The sequence below is a fragment of the Elephas maximus genome, chromosome 16 (genome assembly GCF_024166365.1).
Source record: "Elephas maximus indicus isolate mEleMax1 chromosome 16, mEleMax1 primary haplotype, whole genome shotgun sequence".
In the NCBI taxonomy this organism is placed as follows: Eukaryota; Metazoa; Chordata; class Mammalia; order Proboscidea; family Elephantidae; genus Elephas; species Elephas maximus.
The window spans coordinates 34,793,705-34,817,945 of record NC_064834.1 but is presented as its reverse complement, the minus strand read 5'-3'; positions in this window follow the sequence as shown (position 1 = coordinate 34,817,945).

Genomic DNA, 24,241 nt, shown 5'->3' with positions numbered 1-24,241 from the left:
AGCCCACAGACAGTTGAAAAAACCATTACTTTTGTTTTACAAATTGCAGTCTAAAGACATGTTTAAATAGAATAGAATTCTGATTATAAGGAAGCAGTTCTCTCCCAAAGTCCTTCTGTGGTACGCTTAGGACAGGCTATTATCTTCTCTCAGGAAGTTAAGTTTAACCTAAAAGTCGGCTTTTGAGGACTACAACCTTCCCCATGAGACAGTTCTTCAGGTCAAGGAGGCCACTGAATTTCACAGTGTAGGTCTATCCAGGCATGTAAAGAGGGCCCTGAGATGCTGTGTACATAACCTTTGCATGCCTTAAAGAGTATACCTCCATCTGAATACAGTGTTTGGGCCTCTATATAGAGCATTTTGGAGGAGATTTGACATTCATGGAACCATCTTCAGAACTGTTTTCATTTCATCATGATGTAACTTCCACAGCCCCTTAAAGTCTTCCTTATTTTCTACCCTGTCTTTCTCTTATCCAGTAGGTTCTGTACTATTGTTTCCATTTGGACCCTTCAGCATGATGCTCAAATTGATTTTCCCTAATTCAGACTTTACTCAATGACATGGCATTTTTAAGGACTAATCCTCAAGAAACTACGCCTACATTTAGCAGATTTTTATGACTGTACACTGTGCTTCAAGCAACCACTGATAGAGTCATAGCTGATCCCTATGGGTGGGCTCTGAACACTGAAAATAAAATGGTCAAGTCATCATCCCTTGTTAGGTACACTGACAGCTTATCACCCATCAAGTCAACTCTTATTCATCTCCTCCCCCTCATAAACACAAAAAGAAAAGAAAATAAGTAAAAAGCTACATAGAAATAAAATAGGTAAAAAGTAAAATCTAGTGCTAGAATAAAACATTTATTGCGGTCCATGCAAAAACTTAAGTCTATATAAGCAGAGCCATAGTGGCACGGTGGTTAAGAGTTCAGCTGTGCTGTAAAGGAAAAACATCACAAAGTTTAGTAAAGCAAATAGAAAGTTTTATTCAGCATATATTCAAAAACCCAAAAGTGGAAAGCAGACAAGCATACTGCCAGAGCTAATGTCTGCGGGAAATCTGAGGGAGGTTACAGAATCATCAGTATATATTAACATCACAAAAATGGGTGAAAGCTTCACCTTTTCACAGATGGGCTAGAACCCGTGGTCTTGTACTTTGAATTGCCTTTCTTATCACTGGTACAGGTTTCGGTAACCCGACCTTCAGGAGGGTCTTCACTGGTCCAAGAAATTTCTATTCACTAAATGTTAATAGAAAAAGATAGGAGTGGAAAAGTCTTTTGTGCCCCACTTGATTGGCTTTATGTGAAAAGTTCCCTAAAAATATATTTTTTTTCCCTAAAAGATAATTTCTAAGATCGTCCATCTATTGTCTTTATCTCAGGGCCCAGTTGATGTGTCCTTGTGAGTCTTTGTGGGCCCAGCTGGGTCACATTCTCTTTGCTCAAGAACCAAAATCAAGGACAAGCAATAATAATTCCAATATTATTTTCTAAATCAGCTGCTAACCAAAAGGTTGGCAGTTCAAATCCACCAGCTGCTCCTTGGAAACTCTACAGGGCTGTTCTACTCTGAACTGTAGGGTTACTATGAGTCAGAATTTACTTGACAGCACCTTTTTTTTTTTTTTTTTTAATATTAGCAGATAAAATAGCTGGAGTCCAGATGCAGAATTATTCTCACAATAGCAAGTTTTCTCATATATCCCTCTTAGTTTTCTTTTGAAATACATAAGAATGAATTACCTTTTTTTTTTTTTTTTTTTCCTATGAGGGAATAGAGGATCCAGTAACCTCTATCTATACCCAGTTATCTCTCTGTAACTGAACAGGGGAGATGACTTTCTGGTACTTGATGAAGACATTAGTGGAAGATGTCACTAAATTTTGTAGAGGTAACCTTAAATTTTGACTTGCTTACCACCCAATAATGATCATAGTCTAGAATGTTAAAGGTACAAACTAAAATAAATCACAATGGAAATTCAGTTGTAGCATAAAACATCGTGGAGATCATAGGCTGCCCCTGTTGTTGTTGACTAAGGACGTACTGCAAACTGAGTTCATACTCTAGGAACCAGGATTGGGCCACCTTCCTAGTTACAAATACTGACATAGTGTTGTGTATGTAGCTGCCAGATCTGATAATGTATGTGTCAGCTCAGATTAGATGTAAATGTTCCCAGTTTCTCAATGCTACTGAAATTCAAGTCAGAACTTTATTGGCCAGTGATTTTTAAACAAACTATCCCCACTAAATTTATAACCAAAGAGAAAAATTTACATTTTCAGGCTTATTTTTTCATTACTAAATAAAATGCTATATTCTTCCTGTGGATAGCTCTGGCGATCTACGTGCAAACTAGAATGCTGCATCCAATAACAGTAACTTCTTTTTGTTTTTTGTGAAGGCAATCCAACCTTGGGATTTATTTAGAAAGGGTTTATTTTAAATATATATATATATAGTGTATACTTGGTGGAAGGTTAATTTCATTGTTAGCCAGAGTGAATGAGGAAATGTTCTATACAGAGAAATAAAAGTGAGAAAAATTTTAAATTAACAAACACAAACAAGCAAAGGCATATCTTTTATAAATGTCCTTTTCAGATGTAGAACATGGTGCCTAGTAGACATTAGGAAAGATATAACTGCCTAGATTTTCCAATTTGGTTTAGATTCCTAATTCCTAAAATATTCTGTTCAGTTGTTCAATCCAGAAGTTAAAAAAAAAAAGATGAAAGATATGTTTTTTATATTAGCAAATCATTTAAATTCCTCCTAGCAAGAGTCAATCTCAAAGGATTTTACTCTCAGTTGTCATTCTCCCAAAACCTCCTACCCAATGGATAAGACCATAGGGTACTACTAATTCTACTCATCTGCTCCTGGGCATAGCTCAGAGTCAAATCTGTCACTTAACATTATTTAGGAGCAGGTACAAACCTAGTCACAACTGTTAAACAACGGAAGCTACCTTTCAATTCTTATTATTTTTTCTTTTCAACACTTATTTCCCCATTTCTATGCTTTCCATGCCAGGTACATGCTTCTACATGAAAATTATAGTAGAAAACTCTCCTACTCTCTAAAACAAAGAGGTTTATTAAAGGTTTAACACAGTTCGAACTGGGAACTGAGTGTGCCGTGAAAATGCAACCACGAAGTCCGAAGCCTCATAATCACACAAACATTTTATAAGGTTTAGACAAATAAAAGGGGTGGGGGATACAATATTTTGACTGGTCCTTAGTGAGGTAAGGGGACAGTAGGTGGGACATTCCAAACGGGGGGCATGTACATCATTGGCTAAATTAGTATATGTGGGCTAATCAGATTAATTACAAATTTAATTGCAGAAAGAAGTGCTGGCTCAAAAAACTACATACAATGGTTCCAAGAAGCTTATATTACATAGTTTACAGAACAGGTTGTAAAAATAACTTGCTTAAGGCAACTTATTTCCTACAGATATCTTGCACAAAAGGCTGTGGTGTCCATTTGCATCAAGCCCCCTCTCAAAGTAATGCACTCTGCTTAAAATAAAAACTAAGAGTTTTATTGAGAGAGAACAATTAGCACTTTGGAAACACAGGGTCGAGAGGTTCTACAGTGTTCTTGCAGAATGAAAAGTGTAAAGAAATTTTTTTTTTTAAATAATTTTTATTGTACTTTAAGTGAAAGTTTACAAGTCAGTCTCTCAATTATAAATTTATACACACCTTACTACATACTCCCAATTACTCTCCCCCAGTAAGACAGCCCATGCCCTCCTTCCAGTCTCTCTTTTCGTGAACATTTTGCCAGCTTCTAACCCCCTCTACCCTACCATCTCCACTCCAGACAGGAGGTGCCAACATAGTTGCAAGTGTCCACCTGATGCAAGTAGCTCACTCCTCATCAGCATCTCTCTCCAACACATTGTCCAGTCCAATCCATGTCTGATGAGTTGGCTTCGGCAATGGTTCCTGTCCTGGGCCTACAGAAGGTTCGGGGACCATGACCGCCAGGGTCCCACTAGTCTCAGTCAGACCATTAAGCCTGGTCTTTTTATGAGAATTTGGGGTCTGCATCCCACTGTCCTCCTGCACCTTTGGGGGTTCTCTGTCGTGTTCCCCGTCAGGGCAGTCATAGGTTGAGGCTGGGCACCATCTAGTTCTTCTGGTTTCAGGATGATGTAGTCTCTAGTTCATGTAGCTCTTTCTGTCTCTTGGGCACGTAATTACCTTTTGTTCTTGGTGTTCTTCATTCTCCTTTGATCCAGGTGGGTTGAGACTCATTGATGCAACTTAGATGGCCGCTTGCCAGCGTTTAAGACCCCAGATGCCACACTTCAAAGTGGGATGCAGAATGTTTTCTTAATAGATTTTATTTTGCCATTGACTTAGATGTCCCCTGAAACCATGGTCCCCAAACCCCTGCCCCTGCTTTGCTGACCTTCAAAGCATTCAGTTTTTTCAGGAAACTTCTTTGCTTTTGGTTTAGTCCAGTTGTGCTGACCTCCCCTGTGTTGAGTGTTGTCCTTCCCTTCACCTAAAGTAGTTCTTATCTACTATCTAATTAGTAAATGCCCCCTCTCACCCTCCCTCCCTCCCCCTCTCGTAACCACAAAAGAATGTTTTCTTCTCAGTTTAAACTATTTCTCAAGATCTTATAATAGTGGTCTTATACAATATTTGTCCTTTTGCAACTGACTAATTTCACTCAGCATAATGCCTTCCAGGTTCCTCCAAGTTATGAAATGTTTCACAGATTCCTCACTGTTCTTTATCAATGCGTAATATTCCATTGTGTGAATATACCATAATTTATTTATGCATTCATCTGTTGATGGGCACCTTGGTTGCTTCCATCTTTTTGCTATTGTAAACAGTACTGCAATAAACATGGGTGTTCATATATCTGTTTATATAAGGGCTCTTATTTCTCTAGGATATATTCCGAGGAGTGGGATTGCTGGATCGTATGGTAGTTCTATTTCTAGCTTTTTAAGGAAACGCCAAATCGATTTCCAAAGTGGTTGTACCATTTTACATTCCCACCAGGAGTGTATAAGTGTTCCAATCTCTCCACAGCCTCTCCAACATTTATTATTTTGTGTTTTTTGGATTAAACCTGCCTTGTTGGAGTGAGATGGAATCTCATTGTGGTTTTAATTTGCATTTCTCTAATGGCTAATGATCGAGAGCATTTCCTCATGTGTCTGTTAGCCGCCTGAATGCCTTCTTAAGTGAAGTGCCTGTTCATATCCTTTGCCCAATTTTTAATTGGGTTGTTTGTCTTTTTGTGGTTGAGTTTTAGCAGAATCATGTAGATTTTAGAGATCAGGTGCTGGTCAGAAATGTAGCTGAAAATTTTTTCCCAGTCTGTAGGTGGTCTTTTTACTCTTTTGGTGAATTCTTTAGATGAGCATAGGTGTTTGATTTTTAGGAGCTCCCAGTTATCTGGTTTCTCTTCAGCATTTTTAGTAACGTTTTATATTCTGTTTATGCCTTGTATTAGGGCTCCTAACATTGTATCTATTTTTTCTTCCATGATCTTTATTGTTTTAGACCTTATGTTTAGGTCTTTGATCCACTTGGAGTTAGTTTTTTTGCGTGGTGTGAGGTATGGGGTCCTGTTTCATTTTTGCAGGTTTGCCAGTTATGCCAGCACCATTTGTTAAAAAGACTATCTTTTCCCCAATTAACTGACACTGGGCCTTTGTCAAATATCAGCTGCTCATATGTGGATGGATTTATACCTGGGTTCTCAATTCTGTTCCATTGGTCTATGTGCCTGTTGTTGTACCAGTACCAGGCTGTGTTTTGACTACTGTGGCTGTACAATATGTTCTAAAATCAGGTAGAGTGAGGCCTCCCACTTTGTTCTTCTTTTTCAGTAATGCTTTACTTATCCAGGGCTTCTTTCCCTTCCATATGAAGTTGGTGATTTGTGTCTTCATCACATTACAAAATGTCTTTGGAATTTGGATTGGAAGTGCATTGTATATATAGATGGCTTTTGATAGGATAGACATTTTTACAACTTTAAGTCTTCCTATCCATGAGTAAGGTATGTTTTTCCACTTATGTAGGTCCCTTTTGGTTTCTTGCAGTAATACTTTGTAGTTTTCTTTGTATAGGTCTTTTACATCTTTGGTAAGATTGATTCCTAAGTATTTTATCTTCTTGGGGGCTACTAAGAATGGTACTGATTTGGTGATTTCCTTTTCAATGTTCTTTTTGTTGATGAAGAGGAATCTGACTGATTTTTGATATATTTTTTTCCATCCTTTGAGTTTTAGTTTGTTTGTGTCTCAAAGTCTAAGGTGTGTCTCTTGTAGGCAGCATATAGACGGATCGTGTTTCTTTATCCAGTCTGAGACTCTCTGTCTCTTTATTGGTGCATTTAGTCCATTTACATTCAGCATAATTATAAGATAAGTATGTGTTTAGTGCGGTCATTTTGATGCCCTTTTATGTGTGTTGTTGACAATTTCATTTTTCCACTTACATTTTTGTGCTGAGATGTTTTTCTTTGTAAATTGTGTGTTCCTCATTTTCATAGTGTTTGACTTTATGTTTGCTGAGTCGTTATGTTTTTCTTGGTTTTTATTTTGAGTTATAGAGTTGTTATACCTCTTTGTGGTTACCTTAATATTTACCCCTATTTTTCTAAGTAAAAACCTAACCTGTATTGTCCTATACAGCCTTGTATCCCTCTCCATATGGCAGTTCTATGCCACCTGTATTTAGTCCCTCTTTTTGATTATTGTGATCTTTTATGTATTGACTTCAATGATTCCCTGTTTTGAGCGTTTTTTTCTTTTTAAAATTAATCTTAATTTGTTTTCGTGATTTCCCTGTTTGAGTTGATATCAGGATGTTCTGTTCCGCGACTTTGTGTTGTGCTGGTATCTGATATTATTGGTTTTCAGACCAAAGAATTTCCTTTAGTATTTCTTGTAGCTTTGGTTTGGTTTTTGCAAATTCTCTAAGCTTGTGTTTATCTGTAAATGTTTTAATTTCACCTTCATATTTCAGAGAGAGTTTTGCTGGATATATGATCCTTGGCTGGCAGTTTTTCTCCGTCAGTGCTCTGTGTATGTCATCCCATTGCCTTCTTGCCTGCGTGGTTTCTGCTGAGTAGTCTGACTTGTTCTTATTGATTCTCCCTTGTAGGAGACCTTTCTTTTATCCCTGGCTGCTTTTAAAATTTTCTCTTTATCTTTGGTTTTGGCAAGTTTGATGATGATATGTTTTGGTGATTTTCTTTTTGGATCAATCTTAAATGGGGTTCGATGAACATCTTGGATAGATATCCTTTCGTCTTTCATGATGTCAGGGACGTTTTCTGCCAACAGACCTTCAACTATTCTTTCTGTGTTTTCTGTTATCCCTCCCTGTTCTGGGACTCCAATCACATGCAACTTATTCTTCTTGATAGAGTCCCACATGATTCTTAGGGTTTCTTCATTTTTTTAAATTCTTTTATCTGATTTTTTTTCAGCTATATTGGTGTCAATTTCCTGGTCCTCCAGATCTCCCACCCTGCATTCCAATTGCTCGAGTCTGCTCCTCTGACTTCCTATTGCGTTGTCTAATTCTCTAATTTTATTGTTAATCTTTTGGATTTCTGCATGCTGTCTCTCTGTGGATTCTTGCAGCTTATTAATTTTTCCACTATGTTCTTGAATAATCTTTTTGAGTTCTTCAACAGCTTTATCAGTGTGTTCCTTGGCTTTTTCTGTAGATTGCCTTATTTCATTTCTGAGGTCATCCCTGATGTCTTGAAGCATTCCGTAAATTAGTTTTTTATATTCTGCATCTGGCAATTCCAGGATTGTATATTCATTAGTTTGTGCCGTCTCAGGATGCTGTGCTCAGCTCCCCTGTGCCCAGTCCAAAGCCTGGCGCCAAGGTTTCCTGACTGGGACGTTGGCTCCAGTCTCCGAAAACAGTCACTGCTTCCTCGTGGTTGTTCGTTCTCAGTCTCTGTCACTCAGGTCAACTCTTCAGATCTGTGTTTGATGGTCAGGGTTAGTAGATTGTCATGTATGTGATCGATTCGCTTGTTTCTCTGAGTCTTTGTTGCAAGAGGGATCCGAGGTAGCTTCTACCTAGTCAGCCATCTTGGCCCCACCCCGGAATCCGACTGATTTTTGTGTGTTTATCTTGTAACCTGGTACTCTGCTGAACTCTTCTATTAGTTTCAGTAGTTTTCTTGAGACTTCCTTAGGGTTTTCTGTGTATAAGATCATGTCATCTGCAAATAGAGATAATTTTACTTCTTCCTTGCCAATTTGGATGCCCTTTATTTCTTTGTCTAGCCTAATTGCTCTGTCTAGGACCTCCAGCACAAGGTTGAATAAGAGTGGTGATAAAGGGCATCCTTGTCTGGTACCCTTTCTCAAGGGAAATGGTTTCAGGCTCTCTCTGTTGAGGATGATGTTGGCTATTGGCTTTGTATAAATGCCCTTTACTATATTGAGGAATTTTCCTTCTGTTCTTATTTTGCTGAGAGTTTTTGTCATGAATGGGTGTTGGACTTTGTCAAACGCCTTTTCTGCATCAATTGATAAGATCATGTGGTTTTTGTCTTTTGTTTCATTTATATGGTAGATTACATTAATTGTTTTTCTAATATTGAAACAACCTTGCATATCTGGTATAAATCCCATTTGGTCATGGTGGATTATTTTTTTGACATGTTGTTGAATTCTATTGGGTGGAATTTTGTTGAGGATTTTTGCATCTATGTTCATGAGGGATTTGGTCTTCAAATTTCTTTTTTTGTGCTTTCTTCAGCTGGTTTTGGTATCAGGGATATGCTGGCTTCCTAGAATGAGTTAGGTAGTATTCCATCCTTGTCTATGCTTTGAAATACCTTTAGTAGTAGGGGTGTTAACTCTTCTCTGAAAGTTTGGTAGAACTCTGCAATGTAGCCATCCAGGCCAGGGCTTTTTTTTTGTTCGGAGTTTTTTGATTACCTTTTCAATCTCTTTTTTGTTATGGGTCTATTTAGTTGTTTTACTTCTGTTTGTGTTAGTTTAGGTAAGTAGTGTGTTTCTAGGAATTCATCCATTTCTTCTAGGTTTTCAAATTTGTTAGAGTACAATTTTTTGTAGTAATCTGATGATTCTTTTAATTTCAATTGGGTCTGTTGTGATATGGCCCATCTTATTTCTTGTTCTGCTTATTTGTGTTCTTTCCTGTATTTCTTTATTCAGTCTGGCTAAAGGTTTCTGAATTTTGTTAATTTTTTCAAAGAACCAGCTTTTGGCTTTGTTGATTCTTTCAACTGTTTTTCTGTTCTCTAATTCATTTAATTCTGCTGTAACTTTTATTATTTGTTTTCTTCTGGTGCCTGATGGATTCTTTTGTTGCTCTCTTTCTATTTGTTCAATTTGTAGGGACAGTTCTCTGATTTTGGCTCTTTCTTCTTTGTATATGTGTGCATTTATTGAAATAAATTGACCTCTGGGCACTGCTTTCACTGTGTCCCAGATGTTTTCATAGGAAGTGTTTTCAGTCTTGTTGCATTCTATGAATTTCTTTATTCCCTCCTTAATGTCTTCTATAACCCAGTCTTTTCTCAGTAGGATATTGTTCAGTTTCCAAGTATTTGCTTTCTTTTCCCTGATTTTTCTGTTATTGATTTCTACTTTTATGGCCTTATGATCTGAGAAGATGCTTTGTAATATTTTGATGTTTTGGATTGTGCAATGGTTTGTTTTATGACCTAATATGTGATCTATTCTAGAGAGTGTTCCATGTGCAGTAGAAAAAAAAAGTGTACTTTGCAGCTGTTCGGTGCAGTGTTCTATATAATGTATGAGGTCAAGTTGGTTGAGGGTAGCAATTATGTCTTCCGTGTCTGTATTGAGCTTCTTACTGGATGTCCTATCTTTCACCAAAAGTGTTGTGTTGAAGTCTCCTACTGTAATTGTGATGGTGTCTATCTCACTTTTCAATTTTGTTAAAGTTTGTTTTATGTATCTTGCAGCCCTGTTGTTGGGTACATAAATATTTAATATGGTTATATCTTCCTGGTAAATTGTCCCTTTAATCATTATATAGTGTCCTTCTTTATCGTTTGTATTAGATTTACCTTTAAAGTCTATTTTGTCGGAAATTAATATCACCACTCCTGCTCTTTTTTTTTTTTTTGATTGTTGTTTGTTTGATATATTTTTTTCCATCCTTTGAGTTTTAGTTTATTTGTGTCTCTAAGTCTAAGGTGTGTCTCTTCTGGGCAGGATATAGATGGATCATGTGTTCTTATCCAGCCTGTGACTCTCTGTCTCTTTATTGGTGCATTTCATTTAGTCCATTTACATTCAGTGTAATTATAGATAAGTATGAGTTTAGTGCTGTTATTTTGATGCCTTTTTTTGTGTGTCGCTGACAATTTCATTTTTCCACTTAGTTTTTTGTGCTGAGAAGTTTTTCTTTGTAAATTGTGTGTTCCTCATTTTCATAGTAGTTGAATTTATTTTTGCTGAGTTGTTATGTTTATCTTAGTTTTTATTTTGAAGTATGGAATTGTTAGATATCTTTGTGGTTACCTTACTATTTCCTCCTATTTTTCTAAGTACAAACCTAACTTGTGTCGTCCTATATCGCCTCGTATCCCTCTCCATATGGCATTTCTGTGCCACCTGTATTTAGTCCCTCTTCTTTGATTATTGTAATCTTTTACATAATGACATCAACGATTCCCTATTTGGAGCATTTTTTTTAATTAGTCTTATTTTTTTTGTGTGATTTCCCTGAGTTGATATCAGGATGTTCTGTTCTGTGACCTTGTGTTGTGTTGGTATCTGATATTATTGATTTTCTGACCGGAGAATTTCCTTTAGTAATTCTTGCAGCTTTGGTTTGGTTTTTGCAAATTCTCTAAGCTTGTTTTTATCTGTAAATGTTTTAATTTCACCTTCATATTTGAAAGAGAGTTTTGCTGGATATATGATCCTTGGCTGGCAGTTTTTCTCCTTCAGTGCTCTGTATATGTCATCCCATTGCCTTCTTGACTGCATGGTTTCTGCCGAGTAGTCTGAACTTATTTTTATTGATTCTTCTTTGTAGGTGACTTTTCGTTTATCCCAGGCTGCTTCTAAAATTTTCTCTTTATCTTTGGTTCTGGCAAGTTTGATGATAATATGCCTTGGTGATTTTCTTTTGGGATCTGTCTCGTATGGGGTTCGATGAACATCTTGGATAGATTTCCTTTCATCTTTCACAATGCCAGGGAAGTTTTCTGTCAACAGATCTTCAACTATTCTTTCTGTATATTCTGTTATCCTTCCCTGTTCTGGAACTCTAATCACACACAAGTTGTTCTTCCTGATAGAGTCCCACATGATTCTTAGCGTTTCTTCATTTTTTTAAATTCTTTTACCTGATTTTTCTTCAACTATATTAGTGTCATTTGCCTTATCCTCCAGCTCCCCCACTCTGCATTCCAATTCCTTGATTCTGCTCCTCTGACTTCCTATTGAATAGCCTAATTCTGTAATTTTATTCTTAATCTTTTGGATTTCTGAATGCTGCCTCTCTATGAATTCTTGGAGCTTATTAATTTTTTCACTGTGTTCTTGAATAATCTTTTTGATTTCTTCAACAGCTTTATCAGTGCATTCCTTGGCTTTTTCTGTGGATTGCCTTATTTCATTTCTGAGGTCATCCCCGATGTCTTGAAGCATTCTGTGTATTAGTTTTTTATATTCTACATCTGGCAATTCCTGGAATGTATCTTCATTTGGGAAAGATTTTGATTCTCTGATTTGGGGGTTTTTAGAGGTAATCATGTCCTGCTTCTTTATGTGATTTGATTTCGACTGCTGTCTCTGAGCCATCTATAAGATATTGTAATGATTTATTTTATATTTGCCCACTGAGTCTCATCTCATTTTGTTTTGTTTCAATACAACAGGATGGGCTACTAGATTGCGCTATCTTGATTGTTGTGGCCTTTGAATCACTTATGTCCTGTTACCAGCTGGTTTGAGCTATTACCGGATATATGAGCCTATGGGTCCTTTCACTATTCTTGAATAGAATCAGCTTAGGTGTCCTGAGAGTTGGTCACCTAGTGTGTGGTGTAGGCTGTCACTTATTAACTTAGAGGAGCAGTGGTGATAGTTGTATGCACCAGATTCTATTAGTGGAATGAGGTCACACTCCAAGGAGGGCAGGAGGCTGACAGCCTTCCCCCATGTGCCAGTGAGGTAGAAGTATCTTTTTCTCTCAAGCTGTTTGGTGGGTGAGCTCTGTAGCAATACCTTAGGCATCCAGTGCTTGTATCTCTAAAGATTGGTAGGCGTCCCTATCCTCAGACCCCTTTAGCAGGTGGCTAGGTGGTGTGGGTGGAGCTTCAGCCCTCAGCCCCCTGCTGTGGATCAGTGAGGGATCTGTTTAATAGGTTGAGAGGTATCAGACCTCCAAAATTTGCCTTTCCACTGCTCAGCTAAAACAATTACAGTCAAATCTCTATCGGAATTGCCTTTGCATTATAATAGCCACCTGGTTCCCTGAGGGATGAAAGCCAAAGACTGTGGATCTTTTATTCTTGGCTGGAGCTGGTTCTGTGTTATTATTTCATTTTAGGGAAATCGGGGAAGGATTTTTCCCCCAATTGTTAATTGCTGCTTCTCTCAGGCCAGGCAAATGGGTTAGAAAATGAAGAAAGAAAGAAACAAACAAAACCCCCTGCAGAACACTTCACTCCTTGGCCCAGGAAATTCCAATGTTAATGAAGCTGGCTGGGGCAGGGAGGGGATGGATCAGATAGATAGGAGAGAGTAGCGAGGCAATATAGACAAAGTTACTTATCTTGTTTGCTGAGGATTGTTTTATCTGAGATTCCAGAGGGGCGTGTAGCCTGTGTGCACTGGTTGGCTTGAGATTGCCCCCAAAGGTTAGGGCTATGTTCCGTGATTTCACCGTCTCAGGAAGCCATGATCAGCTCCTCTGCACTTAGTCCAAAGCCTGGCTCCAAGGTTTTCTGTCTGGGATGCTGACTCCAGGCTCCAAATCCAGTCACTGCTTCCCTGTGGTTTCTCGTTCTCCTGTCAGCTGCTTCGGTGTGCAGCCTGCATGCTCTGGCTGGGTCCCCACCGAGGTTACTTCAGGGGGTTAGAGCTGCATCCTGTGCCTGCCCCATCTCAGTAAGCCTCAATCAGCCCCACTGCTCTGGCACCAGGGAACCACAAGGGCTCAAACCTGTGGCATGAGACCCTGGCTCTGGAAGAGGTTGTAGCTTCAGTGCAACTTTTCACTCCCCTGTCACTCAGATCAACTCCTTAGTTCTGTGTTTGATGGTCAGGGTTTGTAGATTGTCATGTATGTAATCAATTCACTTGTTTTTTCAAGTCTTTGTTGCAAGAGGGATAGGCAGAAGCTTCTACCTAGTCAGCCATCTTGGTCTCACCTCTCGAGTGTAAAGAATTTTTATCCAGTAGAGAAAACAAATGTAAATGGTTAAAAAAAAAAAAAAAATTTTTCTTTTTTTTCAGAATCACAGGTAGGTATAAGACAATACCAAAACCAAAACCTGTTGCCCTCGAGTTGATGCCGACTCATAGTGACCCTATAGGACAGAGTAGAACTGCCCCATAGAGTTTCCATGGAGCACCTGGATTGAAACTTCTGACCTTTTGTTTAGCAGCCCTAGCACTTAACCACTATGCAACTAGGGTTTCTTAAAGACAATAACAAGTTAAAATTCTACAAGGTTAGCTGATAGATTTCGTGGAGCCAATCTGGCAAGAAATCCTCTGTTACTTATACATTCTTTATGTGACACAAACATTATCTCAAGACCCTCTGGATAACATTCCTTAGAAAACGCCTATTCACAAATCATTTTTGCTTCCTTCATTGTTTGCTGAAAGTGGTTAAAGTCCTGTTTGTTAAATTTCCCCATTCTTTCCATGTCCTGACTTGACCACAGAGAAAAACATTTCCTTATAGCTACCCATCCTTCCAGACCAAATAAGAAACTCAAACGTCATGCATTGTGCTGATTTTTATTTTAACTTTACTGAATACAGAAGCGACATAGTTTAGTTCAACCATTTTACTTTAGTCACAGGCTCCCTTGGCTCTTGCTCTTACGCAACTCTTTCCTTGCCACAGAGACTTTCAATCCATGTCTTTTTTGAGTCAGTCAATCCCTTTCTGACCTCTCTTCCAATGAATAGATAATTGCTTCAGACCTATTTTCAGAAATGGATTTTCAAGAGGGCTACTAGTTATATTTTTTTCTTATTTGCATTTTTATAAGGGATTCCAAAAATTGCTACGCTTACAATCAAAGAAACAAGGGTCTACCCACGGGCTTTTACTACTATGTACAAAGTGACCTGTAGGTAATCCCTACAAATTACATAATTTTGGCAGTAGCCAATTCTAGTTATGCTTGTGAGTAGTCACATTAAAGAAGTTGTTTGAAATTAAGCCAAGTTCCACAATTCCAATAATTACCATTCCAGTTCATATAAAATAAAGGATATAACATACTGGTTTGTCCAACAAGCAGTTGATTTGTCTCATAACAAATACCCTATTTTTCTAGCTATTTTAATATGATGTGAACCATTTGCAGTGGATTCTCAGCAGCTATGATGCAAGACCTAGGCTAATAGAATTAATAAATAGATTCACTTTACTCCCAGGGGAAGGGCTTTCTTTATTAATGAGGCAGTAGCATACTCAATGGGAGAGATGAGTGATAGAGCAAATAACAGAGGCTGTTCCAAGCATTTAGAAAAACAAACAGCAGAGAAGTATACATGCATTTGCTGAACTCTGTGTTATCCACATCTTATGGGATATTTAAGGACAGAATTTTGACCAATTGCAAATAATGAGATTTCTCCATTTAGCCTATCAACATTTATGCAAGAGAGCCATAAGACTTGTAATTTGAGAACATGGTCAGAGATTCATGGAAAATGACCCATAAATGGACCTGGAACACAACAGTTACTAACTAGATAGGGGTCCCTCACTTGCCAGACACTTGGCTAAGAGCTTTATCCGCTCTCTAGTGAAGGAAGATTTGTAGGTACCACTAGTATCATTTTATAGTTTCAATTCCATAATATTTATTTAAAAAAAAAAAAAACCTAATCACTAGCAGCTGTAGAATTCTTGATACATGATACTCACTGTGCTAATTAATTTGAAGTTATCAATGATTCTCAAATAGCCCATTGGCTACCCATGTCAAAATCACCCTGGTCCTGGCTTACAATGCATTTACTTACATGCACCCCAGATATCCTGCATGAGAATATCTAGGTCTGGATATCAATTCTGCATTTTAATGTGCTCACCAAGTAATTCTTATGCAGACTGTCATCACAGCAAGAAATCAGTTTTATGAGATTAAAGCAAGCATATTTATTAAGGGTTCAATAGAACAATTCTAAGCAGGAACTATGTGGCCCACCAGGAGCCTGAGGAGGGAGCCCTAAAGGGAAATGGTTATAGGGCAAAATCAGGAAGTTACGTTACAATGTTCTGATGGGTTGTTTGTGAGGTAAGGTGATAGGGAGTGGGGCATTTCAAGTGAGAGCTTGTACATTGTTAGCTACATTAGTAAAGATGGGCAAAGCGGATTGGTTACAGGCTTAATTGCAGAAGTAGGAACAGCCTAAAAAGATTACATACAATAGTCAAAAGACCCTATTTACCAGAACAGGTGGTAAAAAATACCTTGCTTAAGGCAACACATTTCCGGGCACATCTTACACAAAAGGCTCTGGTCCCTAATTGTCAAAGCCCCCTCTCAGGGTACTATCGTCTGCTTGATGTAAAAGCAGAGAGTTTTTATCCAATAGAGAGAACAAGTGTACAATGGTTACAGTCATGGTCGCTTGGAACCACATATAACTATAAGACAGTAACAAGCTAAAATCTACAAGGTTAGTTGATTTCCTGGAGCCAATCTAACAAGAAATCCTCTGTTACATACACATTCTTTATGCTGTGCAAATGTTATTTTAAGATCCTCATAAATATTCCCTGGAAAACATTTCTTCATAAACCGTGTTGTTGCTTCATTGTTTGCTGAGAGTAGTTAAAGTTCTATTATTTTGTTACCAATTGCCAATCTGACACAAAGGGTCCTTGTCTTTTCCTGAGTAAGAATACACGTGAAAGACAAATTTCATCTTCAGCAAGTTTATTTTGTTTGTGACAAGCAAAAGGAGTCAGTGGAGGACCAAGCTTGTTCAAAAGACTGACTTACTTGAGTCAGGGAGGTTACTGCTTTTTATTTATCAGGTTAAGTGGCCTTTCTTTATTTATGCAGTTTCTGGGAAAAGGCATGGTTTTCATGGAATTGATGTGGCTATAGAAATGAGGTGTGCATGCACCCCTCGGCCAAGACGGAGTCTGCAGCAAGGGACTCTGGGACTGTTAGCATCACTCATTATGGGATGTGGCACCTGCTCAGCGGCCCAACTTCACCGATTGGAATCCTGCCAGTGGGTTGGATGTTGCGGTGGCTTCTGGGAGAAGGTCATCTGGTGGTCGTGGCTGTCTTTTGTCTGCATGCTAGGCACCTGTTTTCTTGAGAAACAAAGTTGTGGTTAAGCTTGGCTAAACAAGTTGAGCAATTTCTGGATTGTTTCTGCAGATTGTGGGCTCTGTGGTGATTGTTTCCACACACGGAAAATTTCCTCCAGGATGTGACCTTTGCATACAGATACGTTTGTGTCAAGGCTATTTCCACAGATCTTTTCCTATTGTTCTTGTCTATTTCAGTTTGTATAAAGAGTCTCTGTTTTTTTTTTCATATCTTGACTTGACCACAGAGAAAAAAACATTCCCTTAGTTTCCTGAGGTTGCAAGCCAGAGAAGTGTTCTAAAGGTCACAAGATAACAAAGCAGCGTCCCTTCTTCGTAGTTCAGCCATTTTACTTTGGTCTAGAGCCTTAGTTTAGTTTATCTCTAAAAAAAGACAAAAGTTTGAAAACTTCTAATATATTTCTTCATTAAATTATTATATCAACAACATGAAGTAAGTAGTAGTATATCCATTTTATAGGTGAGGAAACCTATAAAAGGTTAAGAGAGATAATGTAACTTTTAACTTAAATGATAAATACATTTCATTATTTCAATATAAAGAAAAAGACTACAAATTAAAATGTCTAATTCTTAGTTTAAGTTTTTTTTTCACTTTCTGTGTGTGTTTTGCTTCATAAAAAAATTGTTTTTATCATACTGTGGATTAAATCCTTAATATTTTGATTGAGCTAATAATAGGTGATTTATACTTATTAGAAAGAATATTGAAGTGAAAATGTCCAAGAGAAAATTTACTTTTTTTTTTGTCCCCCTGATGAGGCCCCTCATTTCTTCTTACACTTACTGAGGGTGATCAGGAGCTGATCCCTAGATATGAATAAATAATCTACTTTTACTAGTCTGGAAACTACTCAGATTGGCAAGGAAGGCCCATCATGGGTATGGGACGAGGGAGATATCAACTCTAAGTACAGGGAATTTACTAAAGTCTATAAAAATATAGGCTTGACTAATACTTCAGAAACAATCAGCTAGGAGGTAAGGAACAAAGGGAATATGTTAGCAATAGCCCTTCCCTGGCAGCAGTTTTAGACTAGAGAATGAATTCCTTTATGCATAGCACTGTGACTAGTTCACAGATAAAGAGCAATTGCAGAAGACTGCAGTTATCTGAATGTGATGGTTGCATGCGATGACTGAGCTGGAACAGAAAATAAAGAATGTTTTTGCTTTGGAGTAAATAAAGTGATCTTTGATAAAGTCATTGATGGCTTGCACCATTTTGCCTGCTTTGTTTTCAGTTGTACAGGGTAACTAATTCCTTAACATCCAGAAGATGAACAGCTGCCAAAGAGATACTCTGCTAATTTTCACATCATCTTTTTGCTGAAGAGAGATAGAATTAAATGGAGAGAAAAGAATTATCTAGTTAAACCTTTTTTTTTTTTAGCTTCAAAGGATAGATATTTATTTTCTCAGATTTCTGGAGGCTAAAAATCCAAATTTAGGTTATAGGCAGGGCCATGCTCCCTCTGTCAGCTCTAGGAAAGGATCCTTACTTGTCTCTTTCAGTTTTCAGTACCTGCAGGCATTTCTTGTTGTTCTTTGTCTTCTAGTTGAGTCCCCACAGGTTGTGTTCCCCCTCTGTGTGACCTCATCTCCATGTCTTTTATGAAACATCGCTCAGAAGAGATTAGGATTAGAACCCACCCTATTGTAATATAACTTTGTTAATTGATAACATCTGTAAAGAAAAACTCTATTTCCATAAGCAAGGTAACATTCACTGGTTCGGGGGAGGCGGGGACACAATTCAATCCTGTAACACTTAGTCTCAGAGAGTGTAAGAAACCCAACCAAAATAACATAGCTAGTAAATCATGGAGCTGGGAAGAACTGATCCCAAGTGTGATTGCCCCCCAAAACCAAGTCTGTTTCCATTATCCCACACCAGTACCTCCTATTCTTATGTTGAATGCCTGTTATATAATAGACACTGTGAAAGGAAAGGTAGCCCTGGTGGTGTAGTGGTTAAGTGCTACAGCTGCTTAACCAAAAGGTCAGCAGTTCGAACCCACCAGGTGCTCCTTGGAAACTCTTTGGGGCAGTCCTACTCTGTCGTGTAGGGTCAACATGAGTCAGAATCAACTCGATGGCAATGGGTTTGGGTTTTTTTGTTTGTTTGTTTGTTTGGTGCAAGGCAATATATAAACCCCAAAAACCCATTGCTGTAGAGTCAATTTCAACTCATCGTGACTATATAGGACACAGTAGAACTGCTCCGTAGGGTTTCCAAGGAGAGGTTGGTGGGTTCGAACTGCTGACCTTTTAGTTAAAACCAGAACTCTTAATCACTGCACCCCTGGGGCTATATACACATAGATATACATATATGTTTACACATAGTATGGTTTACAGTTACTCAAGTCACTTCTGACTCATAGTGACCCCATGGTGTCAGAGTAGAAGTGTGCTCCATAAAGTTTTCTTTTTCATTGTTGTTGTTTTAATTTTATTTTGTTGTAGTTGTTCTTGAAAATATACAGAGCAAAACATACACCCGTTCAACAGTTTCTGCATGTACAATTCAGTGACATTGATTACATTCTTTGAATTGTGCAACCATTCTTACCCTCCTTGTTCCTCCTCCATTAACATAAAGTCACTGCTCCCTAAGTAAACCAAATCATTTTTGACTATAGTGTAAATTGATATTAAGCAGACCTGGCAAAGAACGGAAGCAGCCGTTTATCATCAGTGAGTCTCTCACATGAAGGGTCTGTTCATCTGGATACAGATGATAACGGATGGACTCTCTGCCTTTGCTACATGAACCAGAGTGACTCAAGTTGAGGCAGTTCCAGTTTTTGGAATTTGAATCAATGATTGTCTCCTGTGTGATAACTGCATGTTTTAGAACAGATATGTTACATATGGAAGAGACAATACTCAATCTATATTTTATTACATGCATTTATCAAAAACTGTATACTTAATTTGTTGTTGTTGCTGTTGTTATTAGTTGCCGTTGAGTCAATTCCAACTCAAGGCAACCCGTTGTGTGTTAGAATAGAACTGTGCTCCATACGTTTTCAAGGTAAATTAATATTACTGCTTACAGAATGTATTTAGACTGTTTTGGTAGAAATATATAGCAGTCATAGAAAACATACATGCAGAGAAAATTAAAAAGGCAGTCATAAACACAAACAGGGTAACTATCTCCAAAAATTGGACTTGGTCACATGCTTTTTGGATTTTGAGTCCAATAATGGGCAGAAGCAGTATCTTATATAAAGTAAATGACTCACTTGAAGTAGAGAACACATAAAGCCAGTCTTACTTTTGAAATAAGGTTCAGATTCATATCCTAGAGGCCACTACTATGATTTATACAAAAGTCTCTTGCCCGAGGAAGCATTAGAAAACCAGCACAGATTAGTAGCCTGAATTTGGGCCAAAATGATTGGTGATTCAAATGATGGATCTGTGAAATAATAAAAGACTCCATTAGCAAACACCAACAAGAAACATTTCACTGCTCCTGGAGACACGCAAAAAATGGAGTTAACAATATCATTTTGAATGATTAAGTATATCTTGAATAAAGAGCAAGAAACATTACGTTTACTGATGGGATGAATCCATATCCTAAAGCTATCAATTCTACCAAATTTATTCTATAAACACAATGTTGCTTCAATAGCTCTCCCAAATAATTACTTTTTTTAGAGCTTGAGCAATTTTTCTAAACTTCTTATGGTAGGATCAATGTCCAAAAATGGCCAACATAATTCAGAAAAAATTATAAAGGAGAACAGTACCCAACCAGATATTAAAACATATAAATCTGTATACAAGCCAGTATGTTATTGGAGTAGGAATACATACATAAGATAGAAAGCCCAGTTTCAGAGCCAAACATGTTCATTCTTGCATATGATAGAAGAGGTATTATATACCCATGGAGAAAAGATGACATATAGACTTCAGTAGGTGTCACCAATCTTTCCCAAAATCCAAATTTATCATTTCTCTGTATTTTTGCTGTTGAGTGTGGCCATGTGAAGGAGCCCAGGTGGCCATTGGTTAAGCACTTGACTGTTAACCAAAAGTTTGACAGTTCAAATCCAGCCAGCAGCTATGCAGAAGAAAGACCTGGCAATCTGCTCCCATAAAGATTACAGCCTAGAAAACTCTATGGGGCAATTTTACTCTGTCCCATGGGGTCATTATCAATTGAAATTGACTTGAAGGCACCTAGCAAACAAACAATATCCATGTGATCCAAAGAACCATATGAGGTGAGTTGGTCTGAAGCAGTGGTAAGCCCACAAAATATCCTCCAGTTTCTCTTTTATCACTGCAGTGGCAATCACAGAGGGGCCTTATGTTAACATGGCAGAGCTACAAATGTGAAGCAGTCTAGATCGCTGAGTCATCATATGAAAGACATCTGTCATGCAGAGTGACATGAAATCACAGCAACCTTTTCATGAATGGGAAATGAAATTTTATTTGTAGGAAAGCACGCAAACTGGAGGAATTGTTTGGTACTACAACATAACAGAGCTTATTCTACTAACAGCAAATGCTATTGATACGATCGGTTATTTTATGGTTAAAATGAAATGAGATCTGTAAGTAAATACATGAACACACACACACGCAAACACAGATAGATACACATATGTGTGTGTGCACATCTATTTACTTATTTTTAGAAAAAGGCAGAACTGTCTCATATGGTTTCCAAGGAGCAGCTGGTGGATTCAAACTACTGATCTTTTGGTTAGCAGGCAAACACTTAACCACTGCACCACCAGGGCTCCATATATATATATACACTAGAGGAACAAATAACAGAGTTTATGGGGGGGGGGGCTGATACAGGATGTAGCAACAGCTCAGTGAAATGCTGTGATGCTGGAATAGCCAAAGGAGATTTTCAGAAAGGTGGTGCCTACTGTGTAGAAACTGTTTATATTACAGAACACCTCCGTTATGTTCCCCAAGACAGCAGTAAAATTGATAAAAGTCACAAATGATTTGGGATGGAATCACAGAAGGGCTAAACCTCATATGCAATGCAAGACAGTAAATATCAAAGGAGTGTACGTTGAAGCAGAGTCCCTGGGTAGTGCAAATACTTAATGCACTTGGCTGCTAACTGAAAGTTTGGAGGTTCGAATTCACCCAGAGGCACTTCAGAAGAAAGGTCTAGTGATCTACTTCCAGAAAAATAAGCTGTTGAAAACAGTTCTACTCCAGCTCTTGATGAACAGGGAGACTGCAGCTAGCAATTAAATTATAGAAATTAGACAACTGAGATGGAAAAAACAAAACAAAACAAAAAAACTGCAGTTGTGTTTTAAAATGACCAATTCTGCAGTCACATAGTGACCTGGCCAAAGACAGTACCATAGCAGTCACCTGGATGAGGGGAGAGTGAGAGCAATAGCAAATGGAGCCAAGCTATTGCTTAGTTTATATACTTGGAAGTCACCCTAAACTCACCACCTGTGCAAGCTAAATATCACAGTGTGGGAGTCAGGAGTTCATGGTTTAATACTTTATCAGTTTATTTCACAGGTAATGCCATCCTAATTGTCATCAATGGCCTGTGTGCCTAAGCTTCCTATTCTACCTTACACATGTCTTTCTGATTTATTCAATTTTTTTTTTTTTTCCTAACCTGACTCTTCTAGGAACTGATACTTATATTTCCCTAAGACATAAGGAGTTATCAGACTGATTTTTCAGGAACTGAGTTATATACATGCCATTCCCAGTATATTTGTGACGGTTTCAACTGAAAACATTGCTAATTCCAAAGAATTGCCTAAAGAAACAAAAATCAAGAAAGAAACTGCCTGGCAATGTCATTTTGTATTGAGTTCATTGTTTTTTTATTGGGGAAAATGTACTATGCATTTTTTGAAACACAATTTTTCATAGTTAAGGAAAACCACTTGGAATGTCTGACTTTTGTCTTAATGTTAATTTGCAAGAAAAATAAAAGCACATTTATCTCTATGCATTTTTCACCTCAGCCATGTGATTTTTCAAAGGAGACTTCCAGAAGGATAGGGAGTTTAATCTCCACACACTGAGTCATCAGTGCGTAATAAACATTCCCAGCTTAACGTCTTTCCTTAGAGAAATGCTTGCATTGATCAGTGCTTATTAAATTTCTTTGACTTTCTTGGAGTGTGATACTCTTTCTGTGAAAGAATACAACATTGATGACTCACGCGTATGAGTATATAGGGCTATTTTCTCCTTTCTCCTCTCTCATGATCTGGTTTTTGAAATGTGACTCATCTGGTAGAGGGGTACCATGGAATTTCCAGTGTCTTTCTTGAGTATCCACAATTTCAGAGAAAACTTATCTGAACACACTGTTTGGAAATCTTAAATAATTGCTTAACTCTAGCCTTTGCCTGCTATAGGAACATGACTTACAGATTGACATTCATCTGCGTTTTGATTCTGAAACCACAGAAGGCAGAACCGTGATAAAGGTAAAATATGGTTTTGTTAGTGATAAATGGGAAAATACGTATTTTAATTTTGTTAATATGTTAAAAAGTCTGTTTCTAGTCTACTTAAAAAAAAAAATGACCAAACAATATTGCTATGTTAAACTGTGAAAATATATTTTAACTTTCATTTAGAGTCAAGCATAATGATGCAGACACTTCATTTTAGTTACATATAACACCCAGGCTGACCATTATTTATCAACTTCTCTAGATTTTATGAGGCTAGAAGTTTTGAACTTATTTTGCATGAATTTGTATCTCTTACTATCATTGGTCTGTAATTCCAATTTATGTTGTGTTGCCTTTACAAATTTCCAACTTTATGTTTTTTTCTGCAACCTCCCAACATTCACCCCACTGATCGTTTTATGGTTACTAATCATTAAGTTCTGTGAATTGATACCTATTTCCATGTTAAATTTACCTCATTTTGAATGAACACTAAAATTTAATTTAATAGAAATGTGGCTAGATCTCTGGGATATATCCTTTATTTAACTAAGCCAAAGACTCCTTTTCATCCTTTAAAGGTGCAACGTGTCAGGTCAATATTCTAACCGAAATAATTTTGATAGTTGTCTTGGTTATCCAGTGCCGTTATAACAGAAATATCACAAGCAGGTGACTTTAAGAAACAGAAATTATTTTCTCACAGTTTAGGGGGCTGAATGTCCAAACTCAGGGCGCCAACTCTAGGCAAAAACTTTCTCTCCATCAGCTCTGGGGGAAGGTTCTTTTCCCTTGGCTCCCTGGTGATCTTCATGTGGTGTGGCATCTATCATCCCTCATCTGTGCTTCTTCTCTTCCTTGCATAATCTGCTTCTTTTATACCTCAAAAGAGATTGACTCAGAATACACCCTACGCTAATACTGTCTCATTAACATAACAAAGAAAACTTTATTCCCAAATGGTATTGTAACCATAGGTATGGTAGGATTTACAACACTTATTTTGGGGGGACACAATTCAATCCGTAACAATAGTCATTCAGAACAGGTACATACAAGATTCTACAACATTAAATGTCTGCCTTCCTTACCTGTGACACTTCTCAGATGAGCCAACTGTTGTATAACAATAAGGATTGTGAACTCGGAAGTCAGATGCTGGCATTTGAATGCTGGCTGACAACTTATTGTATCTGTATCCTTGGTTGAA